The following is a 14,054-nucleotide window of genomic DNA, read 5'->3' on the forward strand; positions in this document are numbered from 1 at the left end:
GAGACTCCAATTCAAAAAAAAAAAAAAAGAAAGAAAGAAAAGGTAATAACACGGTTTTTTCTAAAAACAAAAAATTCATTGTTTGTTAAATCACTTGTGACAATCACCCTCAACTTATAAATCAAAAAAATAGTAATTAAATGGAACCAAAGTTCATGTTTGGGGTAATTAGTAAAGAAAGAGAAAAATCTTTGTTTATACTCTAGACAATTAGTAAAGAAAGCTCAGATATTTAAACAGATGAACTATTAATATTTGAGTATTGAAATGCAGTGAGGTATATAATGATGTTAGAGCTCCAGTGTGCCCACTGAACCCTATGGCATCCTCTGTCTCCTCCTGCTGGATGGCAAATCATTGACCCATGGAGACTGAAGGACAGACTGCCACTGTTACCACAACCTCCAGTCTAGCAGGAAAGTCCTCATATTTCAGAATATCACATCCTGCCAGGTGTTTTCTCATCCAAGGAAACCTGCTCCCCGGAAATATTGGTTTTTTAAATTTTTTTTATTTTTTGAGTTGGAGTCTCACTCTGTCGCCCAGACTGGAGTGCAGTGGCCGCTCCCGGCCACCGCAGCCTCGACCTGCTGGGCTCCGGTGATCCTTCCGCCTCAGTCTTCCAAGTAGCCCGAACTACAGGTGCGTACTACCACGCCCGGCTGATTTTTGATTTATTGTCGAGATAAGGTCTCGCCAAGTTGCCCAGGCGGGTCTCGAACCTGCGGGCTCAGGCAATCCACTCACCTCAGCCTCCCAAGGCTCCCGGAAATATTGTTAACCTGCTGCTCTTCAGATGGAGCTAGACAGGAATAATTGTACAGCACAAAATTATGTGACTCTTAGAAAAGATGATAGGTGAAACCCTTGGCAAAATAAAACTATGTATGACAAGTGCTCATACATATATTCACATGAGAAGACATATAAGTGTTAATTTAAATGCCAGCCACACCTTGAAACTTTTTCTTTCTTTCTTTCTTTCTTTCTTTCTTTCTTTCTTTCTTTCTTTCTTTCTTTCTTTTTCTTTCTCTCTCTCTCTCTCTCTCTCTCTCTCTCTCTCTTTCTTTCTTGTTGAAGTCTCACTCTGTCACCCAGGCTGGAGTGCAGTGGCATACTCATGGCCACTGCAGCCTTGACCTGCTAGGCTCAAGTGATCCTTCTGCCTCAGCCTTCCAAGTAGCTGAAACTACAGGTGCGTTCTACCATGCCCGGCTAATTTTTTTTTTTTTTATTTGTTGTAGAGACAAGGTCTCACCTAGTTGCCCAGGCTGGTCTCAAACCCGAGCTTAGACAATCTTCTCACTTTGGCCTCCCAAAGTGCTGGAATTACAGGCTTGAGCTATTGTGTCCGGTCACAAGTAAACTTTCTAAAATGGTTTATTAAGTGAGATGACTTATGCAAACCTGAAAACACAAAGGCCATAATATGCATGCTTTTTTTTTTTTTTTTTTTTTTTGAGGGAAGAGCATTAGAGACCAAAACCCATTTCACATTTGGGGATTATCTCTGAGATCAATTTCAAGTCTCTGTTTCTTGCTTTGCTGTCCAAATATGGAAGCCTCTAGTGTATAATAAAGAGCTATTTCTCCTACAATGGTGGACTTTGGCCGCAAATGTTAGTGGAGTTGTCAGGGTTGATGAAAGCTGTAACTTTGCTTCATGTTCTTTGAGGAAGAAGTCTTGTGCACAGGGAGTAAAAAATAATACAAGGGTTGGGTCTTTTTTAGGTAAATTTACTTGAGAAAAATTTTACCATTTTACCCACTTGTAAGTATACAATCCAGTGGAATTTGGTAAGTTGACAATGTTGTGCAGCCATCTGTCTAGTTCCAGAGCATTTTCATTACCTCCAAAGGAAATTCAGTACCAATTAAGAAGGTATTCCTCATTTATCCCCCATCCTTGGTAACCGCTAATCTGCTTTCTGTCTCTATGGACTTGCCTATTCTGGATATTTCATCTAAATGGACTCACACTATATTGCCTTTCGTGTCTGACTTCTTTCATCAAGCGTGTTGTTTTCAAGGTCCATGCAAGTTGTAGCATATATCATTTTTTCATGTTTTTCTTTGCGATTAACTATACTTAACATAATGTGTACAACTTAAGCAGTTGTTAAGTATACTGTTCTGTGTCATTAATTACATCCTTATTGCTGTGTAGCCTCTGCCACCATCCATCTCCAGAATGTTTTCCATTGTCATCAACAGAAAGACGGAACTCATTAAACACCAACTTCCTGTTCTGCTCTTCCCTGAGCCCCAGGAAACCACCATTCTTTTATTCCCTATGTATTTGACTACTCTAAGCACCTCATTTAAATGGCTATCTTTGATCTTTTATGCTTGGCTTCTTCTACTTAGCATATATTCAAGGTTCAAGCAGGTTGGAGCATGTGTCTGTGTTTCCTTTGTTTTTAAGGCTGAATACTATGTCATTGTAGGGATGGCCCACACTGTGTTTATCTATTCGTTGATGGACACTTGTGTTGCTTTAACCTTTGGGCTATCATAATGCTGCTGTGAACGTGGGTGTACAAATATCTATTTGAGTCCCTGCTTTCAGTTCCTTTGAGTAGATGCTCAGAAGATGAATCGCTGGGTCATATGTTCACTTCATGTTTAATTTACACAGATTAATGGCCATGTTGTTTTACACAGTGGTTGCACTATTTTACTTTCCTCTGTCCTATTTATGGATGAATAATATTTCAGTTTATGATGTATCAAATTTTGTTTATACATTCATCTCTTGTTGGACATTTGGGTTGTTTCCAACTTTGGGCTATTGTGAATCATGGAACGGTGTTTACTTAAGTAGAATTTTGGTTTGACCACCTGTTTTCAATTCTTTGGGAGTACAGTGAATCCTCACTTAATGTTGTTGATAGATGTTTGAAACTCTGTTACTGTAAGTGAAATGATGTATAGTAAAAGAAATTTGGCAGCAGACAGCAGACACATTGCATACAACTTTCAGTGAAGCACATATGACACGCACAGTGTAAGCACGTTCCATAGTATATGCTCCAGTTTTAAACACATCACATACATTATACTCCCAGCAAAAACACATTCCTTAATATGCAACACTAACACGTCTCATGCAACATGCCCTTAGTTACGAAAATATCATATACAATGTGGAATAGTAGCAGATAAATCCATATGACCTGCACTCACTTATGGATACATTGTATAAAATGTGCAACAATGACAAGCATATCACATATAACATACACCCAGTAATGAAAACATCACATACTTCTTAAAAGAGTGACAGACACATCTTACACATGTATTCAGTGAAGAACACATGGCATACACAGTGTAAGCATGTCCCACGCTGTATGTTCCCAGTTAGAAACACATCACATACAATGTCCAGCAGGGACAGGCACATCTTATAAAACTTGTACCCATTCATAAACATATGGCATACTACTTGAAACAGTGACTCATTTCATACAACATGTACCCACTATGAACGCATTCCATATGATGTGAAACAGTGATAGTCGCATCTCTTACAACATGCACTCGCTTATGAACACATTGCCTGCAGTGTGCATCAGTGAGAAGCATATCTCATACAACACATAACCAGTTATGATCACATCACATAATACTTGGAAAAGTGACAGACACATCTCAAACAACATGCATTAACAACACTTGGCATACAGAGTGTAACATTATAAAGCACATCTCCTATAGCGTGTACCCAGTTATATACACATCACGTACAACGTCCAGCAGTGACAAGCACTTCTCTTATAACATGCACAAAGTTATGAACACATGTTTTACACAGTCATGAAAGACACATCTAATACAACATATTCCTAGTTAAAAGACATCCTTTAACATGCAACAGTGACAAACTCGTCTCATGCAACATGCACTTAGTTACAAAAATATCACATATAATGTGGAATAGTGACAGACTAATATCATACAGCGTGTATCTAGATAAAAATGCATTCATACAATGTGCAACAGTACCAGAGATATTCCATATAAGATGCACCAACTTATGAACACATTGCATACAATGTGCAACAGTGACAAACATATCACATACGGCATGCACCTACTTATGAAAACCTCTCATACTACTTAAAAGAGTGACAGACACATCTCATACAACATAAATTCATTGAACAACACATGACATACACAGTGTAAGCACATCCCACGCTATAAGCTCTCAGTTATAAACACATTGCTTACAACATCTAGCAGTGACAGGCACTTCTTTTTTTTTTTTTTTGAGTTGGAGTCTCACTCTGTCGCCCAGACTGGAGTGCAGTGGCCGCTCCCAGCCACCGCAGCCTTGACCTGCTGGGCACCGGCGATCCTTCCGCCTCAGCCTTCGAGTAGCCGGAACTACAGGCACGCACTACCACACCCGGCTAATTTTTGATTTATTGTAGAGACAAGGTCTCGCAAATTGCCCGGGTGGGTCTCAAACTCGTGGGCTCGGGCAATCCACTTGCCTCAGCCTCCCAAAGTGCTGGGATTACAGGCTGAGTCACTGAGCCCAGCCAACAGGCACTTCTTATACAACAGGCATCCAGTTATGATCACATGGCATACTACTTAGAACAGTGACAGATACAACTCCTACAACAGGCACCAAGATAAAAACAAATGGCATGCAGAGTGTAACATTATAAAGCACATCTCTTATAACATGCACCAAGTAATATACTCATTGCTTACAATGTCCAGAGTGACAAACACTTCTCATACACCATGCACCAAGTTATGACCGCATTATAAACTCTGCAGTTGTGAAAGACACATCTAATACAATATATTGACATACAACAGTGAGAAACACATCTCAGACAACATGCACTTAGTTGCAAAAATATTGCATACCATGTGGAATAGTGACAGACACAACTCATATAGCATGCACCCAGATAAAAACACATTTCATACAATGTGCAGTAGTACCAGACACATCTTCTATAAACTGCACCCACTTAAGTACACAATGCACACACTGTGCAACAGTGACAAACATATCACATACAATATGCACCCAGTTGTGAAAGCATCGCATACTACTTAAAAGACTGACAGACACATTGAACATTCGGTGAAGAGCATATGACATATACAGTGTAAGCACATTCCATACTATATGCTCCCAATTATAAGCACATCACATACAACATCCAGCGGTGACAGGCACATCTTATACAACATGCAGTCAGTTATGAACATGTGGCATACTACTTGGAAGAGTGACAGACCCAACTCATATAACATGCACTCGCTTATGAACACATCACATACAATGTGGAACAGTGGTAGACAAATCTCTTACAACATGCATTCACTTATGAACACATTGCCTGCAATGTGTTCAGAAGCACATCTCATACAACATACACCCAGTTAGGATCACATCACATACAACTTGGAACAGTGATAGACACATATCATATAATATGCATCAAGATAAAAACACATGGCATACAGAGTGTAACATTATAAAGCATATTTCCTATAACATGCACCCAGTTATATACACATCACACACAACTTCAAGCAGTGACAAGCACTCCTCATACAGCATCCACCAAGTTATGAACACGTTATACACTCTGCAGTTGTGAAAAACACATCTGATACAACATATTCCAAATTAAAATACATCTTATAACATGCAGTGACAATGTGGAATAGTGAAAGACCTATCTCATACAACGTGCATCCAGTTAAAAACACATTTCATACAAGTTTCAACAGAACCAGACACATCTAGTATAACCTTCACCTACTTTTGTTTATTTTGCATAAAATGTGCTACAGTGACAAGCATATCACATACAATATGCACCCAGCGATTAAAACATCGCATACGATTTAAAGAGTGATAGACACAACCCATACAACGTGTGTTTACTGAAGAACACATGACACACACAGTGTAAGCACATCCCATGCTATATACTCCCAGTTATAAACACTTTGCAATGTGTAACAGACACATCTCACACAACCTAAACTCACTTATGAACACATTACTTACAATGTGCAACACTGACAACAGCTCTCATGCCCAGAGAGTATGGGAGTATAGCTCAAGCCTGTAATCCCAGCACTTTGAGAGGCCAAGGCGAGAGGATTACCTAAGCTCAGGGGTTTGAGACCAGCCTGGGCAACTTGGTGAGACCTCGTCTCTACAATTAAAAAAAATTAGTAATAATAATAGGCTGGTCATGGTAGAACGCACCTGTAGTTCCAGCTACTTGAAAGGCTGAGGCAGAAGGATCACCTGAGCCCAGCAGATTGAGGCTGTGGTGACATGAGCATGCCACTGCACTCCAGCCTGGGCGACAGAGTGAGACTCCAACTCAATACGTGCAACCAGTTTGAAAACATTGCATACTATTTAAAAGAATGACAGACACATCTCATAAAACATGGACTCAGTGAAGAACACATGACATACACAGTGTAAGCACATATCATGCTATATGCTGTCAGTTATAAACACATCTCATTCAATGTCCAGTAGTGACAGGCACATCTTTTACAGCATGCATCCAGTTATGATCACATGGCATACTACTTGGAACAGTGGCAGACACAACTCACACAACATGCTCCAAGATAAAAACAAATGGCATACAGAGTGTAACATTATAAAGTACATCTCTTGTAACATGTACCCAGTAATACCCTTATGACTTACAGTGTCCAGCAGTGACAAGCACTTTTCAGACATTTACCAAATTATGGACACATTTTATACTCTGCAGTTGTGAAAGACACATTTAATACAACATATTCCCAGTTAAAACACATCCACTAACATACATTAATGAAACACGTCTCATAAAACATGCACTTAGTTAAAAAATATTGCATACATTGTCGGGCTCGGTGGTTTAGCCTGTAATCCCGCGCCTTGGGAGGCTGAGATGAGTGGATTGCCTGAGCCCGCGGGTTTGAGACCCGCCTGGGCAACTTGCTGAGACCTCATCTCTACAATAAACCAAAAAATTAGCCGTGCGTGGTAGCGCATGCCTGTAGTTCCAGCTACTTGGAAGGCTGAGGCAGAAGGATCGCCGGAGTCCAGCAGGTCAAGGCTGCAGTGGCCTGGAGCGGCCATTGCACTCCAGTCTGGGCGACAGAGTGACTCTCCAACTCAAAAAAACAAAAAAAAAAAAAAAAAAAAAAAAAATATATATATATATATATATTGCATACAATGTGGAATAGTGATAGACACAACTCATATAGCATGCACCCAGATAAAAACACATTTCATATGACGTGCAGTAGTAGTACCAGACACATCTATAAACTGCACCGACTTACAGACACAATGCATACACCGTGCAGCACTGACAAGCATATCACATACAGTATGTACCCTGTTACTAAAATATAGCATACTACTTAAAAGACTGACAGACAAATCTCATACAACATGCATTCTGTGAAGAAAACATGACATACACAGTGCAAGCACACCCCATGCTCTCAGTTATAAACACATAGCAATGTCCAGCAGTGTGACAGGCACATCTCATACAATCTGTACCCACTTATGGACATACAACATGCAACGCTGAAAAACACCTCTCATACAACATGCACCCAGTTATGAAAGCATTGCATACTACTTAAAAGACTGACAGACACATCACATACAACAGTTATTCAGTGAAGAACACAGAACATACCCAGTGTAAGCACATTCCATGCTGTAAGCTCCCAGTTACAAGCAAATCACATACAGTGTTCAGCAGTGACAGGCATATCTTATAAAACATGCATCTAGTTATAAACATATGGCATACTACTTGAAACAGTGACAGACCCATCTCATACACCATGAATCCACTTATGAGCACATCGCTTATAATATGAAAAAGTGATAGACACATCTCTTACGACTTACACTCACTTATGAACACATTGCCTGCAATGTGCATCAGTGAGAGGCACATCTCATACTACATACACACAGCCATGATCACATCAAATGCTACTAGGAATAGTGACAGACACATCTCATACAACATGTACCAAGTTAAAAACACATGGCATGCAGAGTGTAACGTTATAAAACACATCTCCTATAATATGTGCCCAGTTATACACAATAATCTACAATGCCCATCAGTGACAAGCACTTCTCATACACATGCATCGATTTATGAAGACATCTTATACTCTCTGCAGTTGTGACAGAAATATCGAATACAACATATTCCCAGTTAAAACACATCCCATAACATGCAACGGTGATAAATGCGTCTCATGCAACATGCATTTACTTATGAAAATATCACATACAACGTGGAACAGTGACAGACATCTCACACAACATGAACCCAGTTAAAAACATATTTCTTACAATTGGCAACAGTACCAGACACATCTAGTATAACTGCATCTGCTTCCATAAGCATTTTACATTGCATAAAATGTGTAACAATGTCAAGCATATCACAAACAACATGCACCCCAGTTGTAAAAACATTGCATACTGCTTAAAAGAGTAAGAGACACATCTCATACAACATGCATTCAGTGAAGAACACATGACAAACACAGTGTAAGCACATCCCATCATATATGCTCTCAGTTACAAATACATTGCATACAATGACCAGCAGTGACAGGCACATCTTATACAATGTGCATCCAGTTATGACCACATAGCATACTAGTTGTCCAGTTTCAATGGGCAACATGGTTGGTTCCATGTTTTTGCTATCATGAATAGTGCTACAATAAATATGCATGTGCAGGTATCTTTTTTGTAGTATGCTTTGAGTTCCTGAGGGTGTATTCCCAGTAGGGGGATTGCTGGGTCATATGGAGGTCAATTTTTAGTTCTTTTAGAAACTGCCACACAGTTTTCCATAGAGATTGAACTAGCTTGTATTCCCATCAGCTGCGTAGTATGCTTTCTTTTCTCTGTATCCTCACCAACATCTGTTGTTTGTTTTATTAATCATGGCCATTCTTTTTATTTTTTTATTTTTTTGAGTTGGAGTCTCACTCCATCGCCCAGGCTGGAGTACAGTGGCACACTCACAGCATCGACCTGCTGGGTTCTGGCGATCCTTCCTCCTCAGCCTTCCAAGTAGCTGGAACTACAGGTGAGTGCTACCACGCTCAGTTAATTTTTGATTGATTGTAGAGATGAGGTATCGCCAAGTTGCCTGGGCTAGTCTTGAACTCAGGGGTTCAGGCAATCCACCTGCCTCAGACTCCCAAAGTGCTGGGATTACAGGCTGAGCCATTGAGCCCGGCCAGTGATGGCCATTTTTACTGCGGTTAGGTGGTATCACAATGTGGTTTTGATTTGAATTTCTCTGATGATTAGTGAGGCTAAGCACTTTTTCATGTGTCTCTTGGCTGCCTGTATATGTTCTTTAGAGAAGTGTCTCTTCATGTCTTTTGCCCACTCTTTAATGGGGCTGTATTTTTTTTTTTTCTTTCCTTTTGGCATGTTTGAGTTCCTTGTAGATTCCTATTAGGGCTTTGTCAGATATATAGTTGGCAAATGTTTTTCCCATTCTCTGGGCTGTCTCCCTGCTCTCTTGATGGTTTCTTTTGCTTTGCAGAAGCTTTTCAGTTTAATGAGATCCCACTTGTCTAACTTATCTTTTATGGCATGGACACCTGGAGTTTTGATCCGGAATTGGTTGCCTACTCTGATTTCTGTAAGGGTGTCTCCCGCATTTTCTAAGATTCTTTTTTTGTTTTTTGTTTTTTGAGTTGGAGTCTCACTCTGTCGCCCAGACTGGAATGCAGTGGCCGCTCCCGGGCCACCGCAGCCTCGACCTGCTGGGTTACGGTGATCCTTCCGCCTCAGCCTTCCAAGTAGCTGGAATTACAGGCATGTGCTACCACGCCCGGCTGATTTTTTGATTTATTGTAGATGAGGTCTCGCTGCCCAGGCGGGTCTCGAACCCGCGGGCTCAGGCAATCCACTCACCTCAGCCTCCCAAAGGTGCGGGATTACAGGCTGAGCCACCGAGCCCGGCTTAAGATTCTTATAGTTTGAGATTTTACATCTAGGTCTTTGATCCACTTACAGTTGATTTTTGTGTATAGTGATAGGTAGGGGTCCTGGTTCAGTCTTCTGCATGTGGTCAGCCAGTTTTCCCAGTACTACTCACTGAATATGTTCTCCTCTCCCCAGTGTTTGTTGGTATAGGCTTTGTTGAAAATGAGTTGATTGAAAAATTGAGCTTTTGCTTTGGAATCTCTATCCTGTTTCATTGGTTCACATGCCTGTTCTTGTACCAATACCAGGTTGTTTTGATAATTGTAGCCTTAAAGTTTAAAGTCTGGAAGTGTGATACCCCCCGCTTTGTTTCTTTTGCTAAGGATTGTTTTGACTATTTGTGATCATTTATATTTCCATATGAACTTCTGTATTGTCATTTCCAGGTCTGAGAAGAATGATGTTGGTAATTTTTGTTTGTGTGTGCGTCTGTTGGGGTTTCACTTCATTGCCCAGGCTGGAGTGCAGTAGCATGCTCAGGGCAACCCCAGAGACGACCTGCTGGGCTCTGGTGATCCTTCCGCCTCAACTTTCCAAGTAGCTGGAACTACAGATGCACGCTACCACACCCGGCTGTTTTGATTTATTGTAGATATGAGGTCTCGCCAAGTTGCCTGGGCTGTTCTCAAACCCTTGGGCTCAGGCAATCTGCTTAACCTCGGCCTCCCAAAGTGCTGAGATTACAGGTTTGAGCCACTGTGCCTGGCCAATGTTGGTAATTTTTTTTTTTTAAGTTCTCACTGTTACCCAGGCTGGAGTGCCATGGCACACTCACAGCCACCCCAGCATCAACCTGTTGGGCTCTAGCGATCCTTCCACCTCAGCCTTCCAAGTAGCCAGAACTATAGGCACACACTACCACGCCTGTATAATTTTTTGATTTTATTGTAGAGACGAGGTCTTGCCAAGTTGTCCAGGCTGGTCTTGAACCCACGGGTTCAGTCAATCCACTTGCCTTGGCCTCCCAAAGTGCTGGGATTACAGGGTGAGCCAACAAGCCTGGCCTGATGTTGATAATTTAACGGGTATTGTGTTGAATCTCTTGACTGCCTTTGGCAGGATAGATATCTTAACAATGTTGATTCATCCTATCCATGACCATGGAATATTTTTCCATTTGTTTGTGACTTCTTGTATTTCTTTGAGCAGTGTTTTGTAGTTTTCATTGTAAAGGTCTTTCTCTTCTCTGGTTAGGAAAATGCCGAGGTATTTCATGCTTTTGGTGGCTATTGTGAATGGGATTGAGCTTTTTATTTGGTTCTCTGCCTATTTGTTGTTGGTGTATAAGAATGTGACTGTCTTTTGCGTATTTATTTTGTACCCCAAGACTTTGCCAAAGTCCTTTAGCAGTGCAAGGAAGTTTTTGACAGATTCTCTTGGATTTTTGAGGTATAGGATCATATCATCAACAAAGAGGAATAACTTAACTTCTTCTTTTCCTATTTGGATACCCCGGATTTCATTCTCTTGCTTAATTGCTATTGCTAGGACTTCCAACACAATGTTAAACAGGAGGGGTGAAAGTGGTCAGCCTTGTCTTGTTCTGGTTTTCAGGGGAAATGCTTCCAGTTTCTGTCCATTTAGCAATGCTGGCTGTGGGTTTATCATAGATGGCGCTTACTATTTTGAGGTATATTCCTTCTATGCCTAGGTGTTCAAGGGTTTCTATCAAGAAGGGATGCTCAATTTTATCAAAAGCTTTTTCTGCCTCTAATGATACAATCATGTGGTTCTTATTTTTATATCTGTTGATGCATTTAATTACATTTATGGTCTTGAGGATGTTGAACCAGCCCTGCACCTGGGGCTGAAGCCTACTTGGTCATGTTGGATGATTTTTGAGATGTGTTGTTGGATCTGATTTTCTAGAATCTTATTGAGAATTTTTGCATCTATGTTCATTAGGGTAATTGGCCTGTAGTTCTCTTTTTTTTGTTGTTGTATCTTTACCTGGTTTGGGTATCAGTGTGATGTTAGCTGCAAAAAATGATTTGTTGAGAATTCCATCTTTCTCAATTGCCTGGAATACTTTCAATAGGAATAGTTTCAGCTCCTCGCATGTTTTGTAGAATTCTGCTGGAAAGCCATCAGTTTCAGGGCTTTTTTTGTATGTAGTTGTCTTATGACGGAGTCAATTTCCTGAGTTGTTATTGGTCTATTTAGTGTATCATTGTCTTCTTGTTTCAACTTTGGGAGGTTGTGTGATGTCAGAAAGAGCTCCATTTCACTTAGGTTATCAAGTTTGTTTCCATATAGGTGTGCATAGTAGTCTCTGATAATCCTTTGTATTACTTTGGAGTCAGTTGTGATTTGATCTTTTACATTTCTGATTGTGTTTATTTGGGCTTTTTCTCTATTTTTCTTGGTTAGTCAGGCAAGGGGTTCATTAATCATGTTTATTTTTTCAAAGAACAAGCTTTTTGTCTTGTTTTTTTCTATGATATTTTTGTCTTCTATGTCTCATATTTGGGCTTTTATTTTGGTGATCTGGGTTCTTTTGCTAAAGTTAGGGTTTTGGTCATCTTATCTTTCCAGTTCCCTTAGGTGACTTTTAGGCTATTAACTCGTGATCATTCCATTTTCTTGATGTGTGTTCGTGGAGATATAAATTCCCCTCTTAGAACTGATTTCATGGCATCCCAGAGGTTTTCAGTAAGATGTTTCTTTGTTTTCATTTGTTTCCAGGAGTCTTTTAATTTCTGTTTTGATTTCTTTCTTTCTTTTCTTTTTTTTTTTTTTTTTTGAGTTGGAGTCTCACTCTGTCACCCAGACTGTAGTGCAGTGGCCGCTCCCGGCCATTGCAGCCTTGACCTGCTGGGCTCCGGCGATCCTTCTGCCTCAGCCTTCCAAGTAGCTGGAACTACAGGTGCGCGCTACCACACCCGGCTAATTTTTTTGATTTATTGTAGAGAGGAGGTCTCGCCAAGTTGCCCAGATGGGTCTCAAACTCGCGGGCTCAGGCAATCCTCTCACCTCAGCCTCCCAAAGCGCTGGGATTACAGGCTGAGTCACCGAGCCCAGCTCTGTTTCGATTTCTCTGTTGACCCAGTAACATACAGTATTATGCTGTTTAATGTTAATATCTTTGGGGGTTTGGGGGGAGTTTTGTTTGTGTTGATATTATTTTTATTCCACTGTGTTCTGAGGAGGTTCATAGCAGTATTTTGAGCTTATGAAGTTTGTTTATGCTTGATTTATGGCTGAGAATATGATCGATCTTGGAGTATATTCTACATAGTGATGAGTAGAATGTATATTCTGTGGTTGCTGGGTGAAGCGTTTTGTAGGTATGAGTTTGTAACTCTTCATGGAGCATTGATGAAAGAAGTTTGGCACCAGTAATGACTCCACACCCGGCCAGGACCAAGAGATTTATTAGAGTGGCTGTTACAGAGGGGATCTGTAATGGGAAAAAAGAAAAGAGAGAGAGAAAGAGAGAGTAAGAGAGAGAGAGGAAGTGGGAGAGAGGCAGGGAGAGAGTTGCAGAGAGGGAGAGAAAGATAGACCGAGAGAGAGTGTTGCGGGGAGAGGGCTGTATTTATCAGCCTGACAGGGGCCGGAAGGGGCCGTGCTATGTTCCTATTGGAGGAGCTGCATGGGAGCAGGGTGGGGCCAGCGCCATGTTAGAGTCCTATTGGATGCATAACAAAGCTGGCTACGGATTGGAGGCTTGCAGGCTTGAAATTCGTGAGCGGGAAGGTTTGAAATTTGCACGTGCAGGGAATTGTGCTCACAGAAGCCGGGACCTAGGGCCTTTGTTGTCTGGTGTGTTGGCGCCATTTTGGGAACCACCCCTCTGGTCGCTTCCTGCACCCTTCATTCCCACCTTTTCTGTTTTTTATGGGGAGGGGCATCGTTACTCTTTCTGGCTACTTCCTGCTGGTCGGGGCGTTGTGGGGGTAAGGTGGTGGAAGGGTACAGAACCAGCCAGAGCAGGGCCCAAAGGTAGGCAAAGGTGTAGATTTCCGCAGGTGAGAGTTTCATGAAGGTTTCTCGT

The sequence above is a fragment of the Carlito syrichta genome, unplaced genomic scaffold (genome assembly GCF_000164805.1).
Source record: "Carlito syrichta isolate Samal-C Ts95f unplaced genomic scaffold, Tarsius_syrichta-2.0.1 Scaffold142937, whole genome shotgun sequence".
NCBI lineage: Eukaryota > Metazoa > Chordata > Mammalia > Primates > Tarsiidae > Carlito > Carlito syrichta.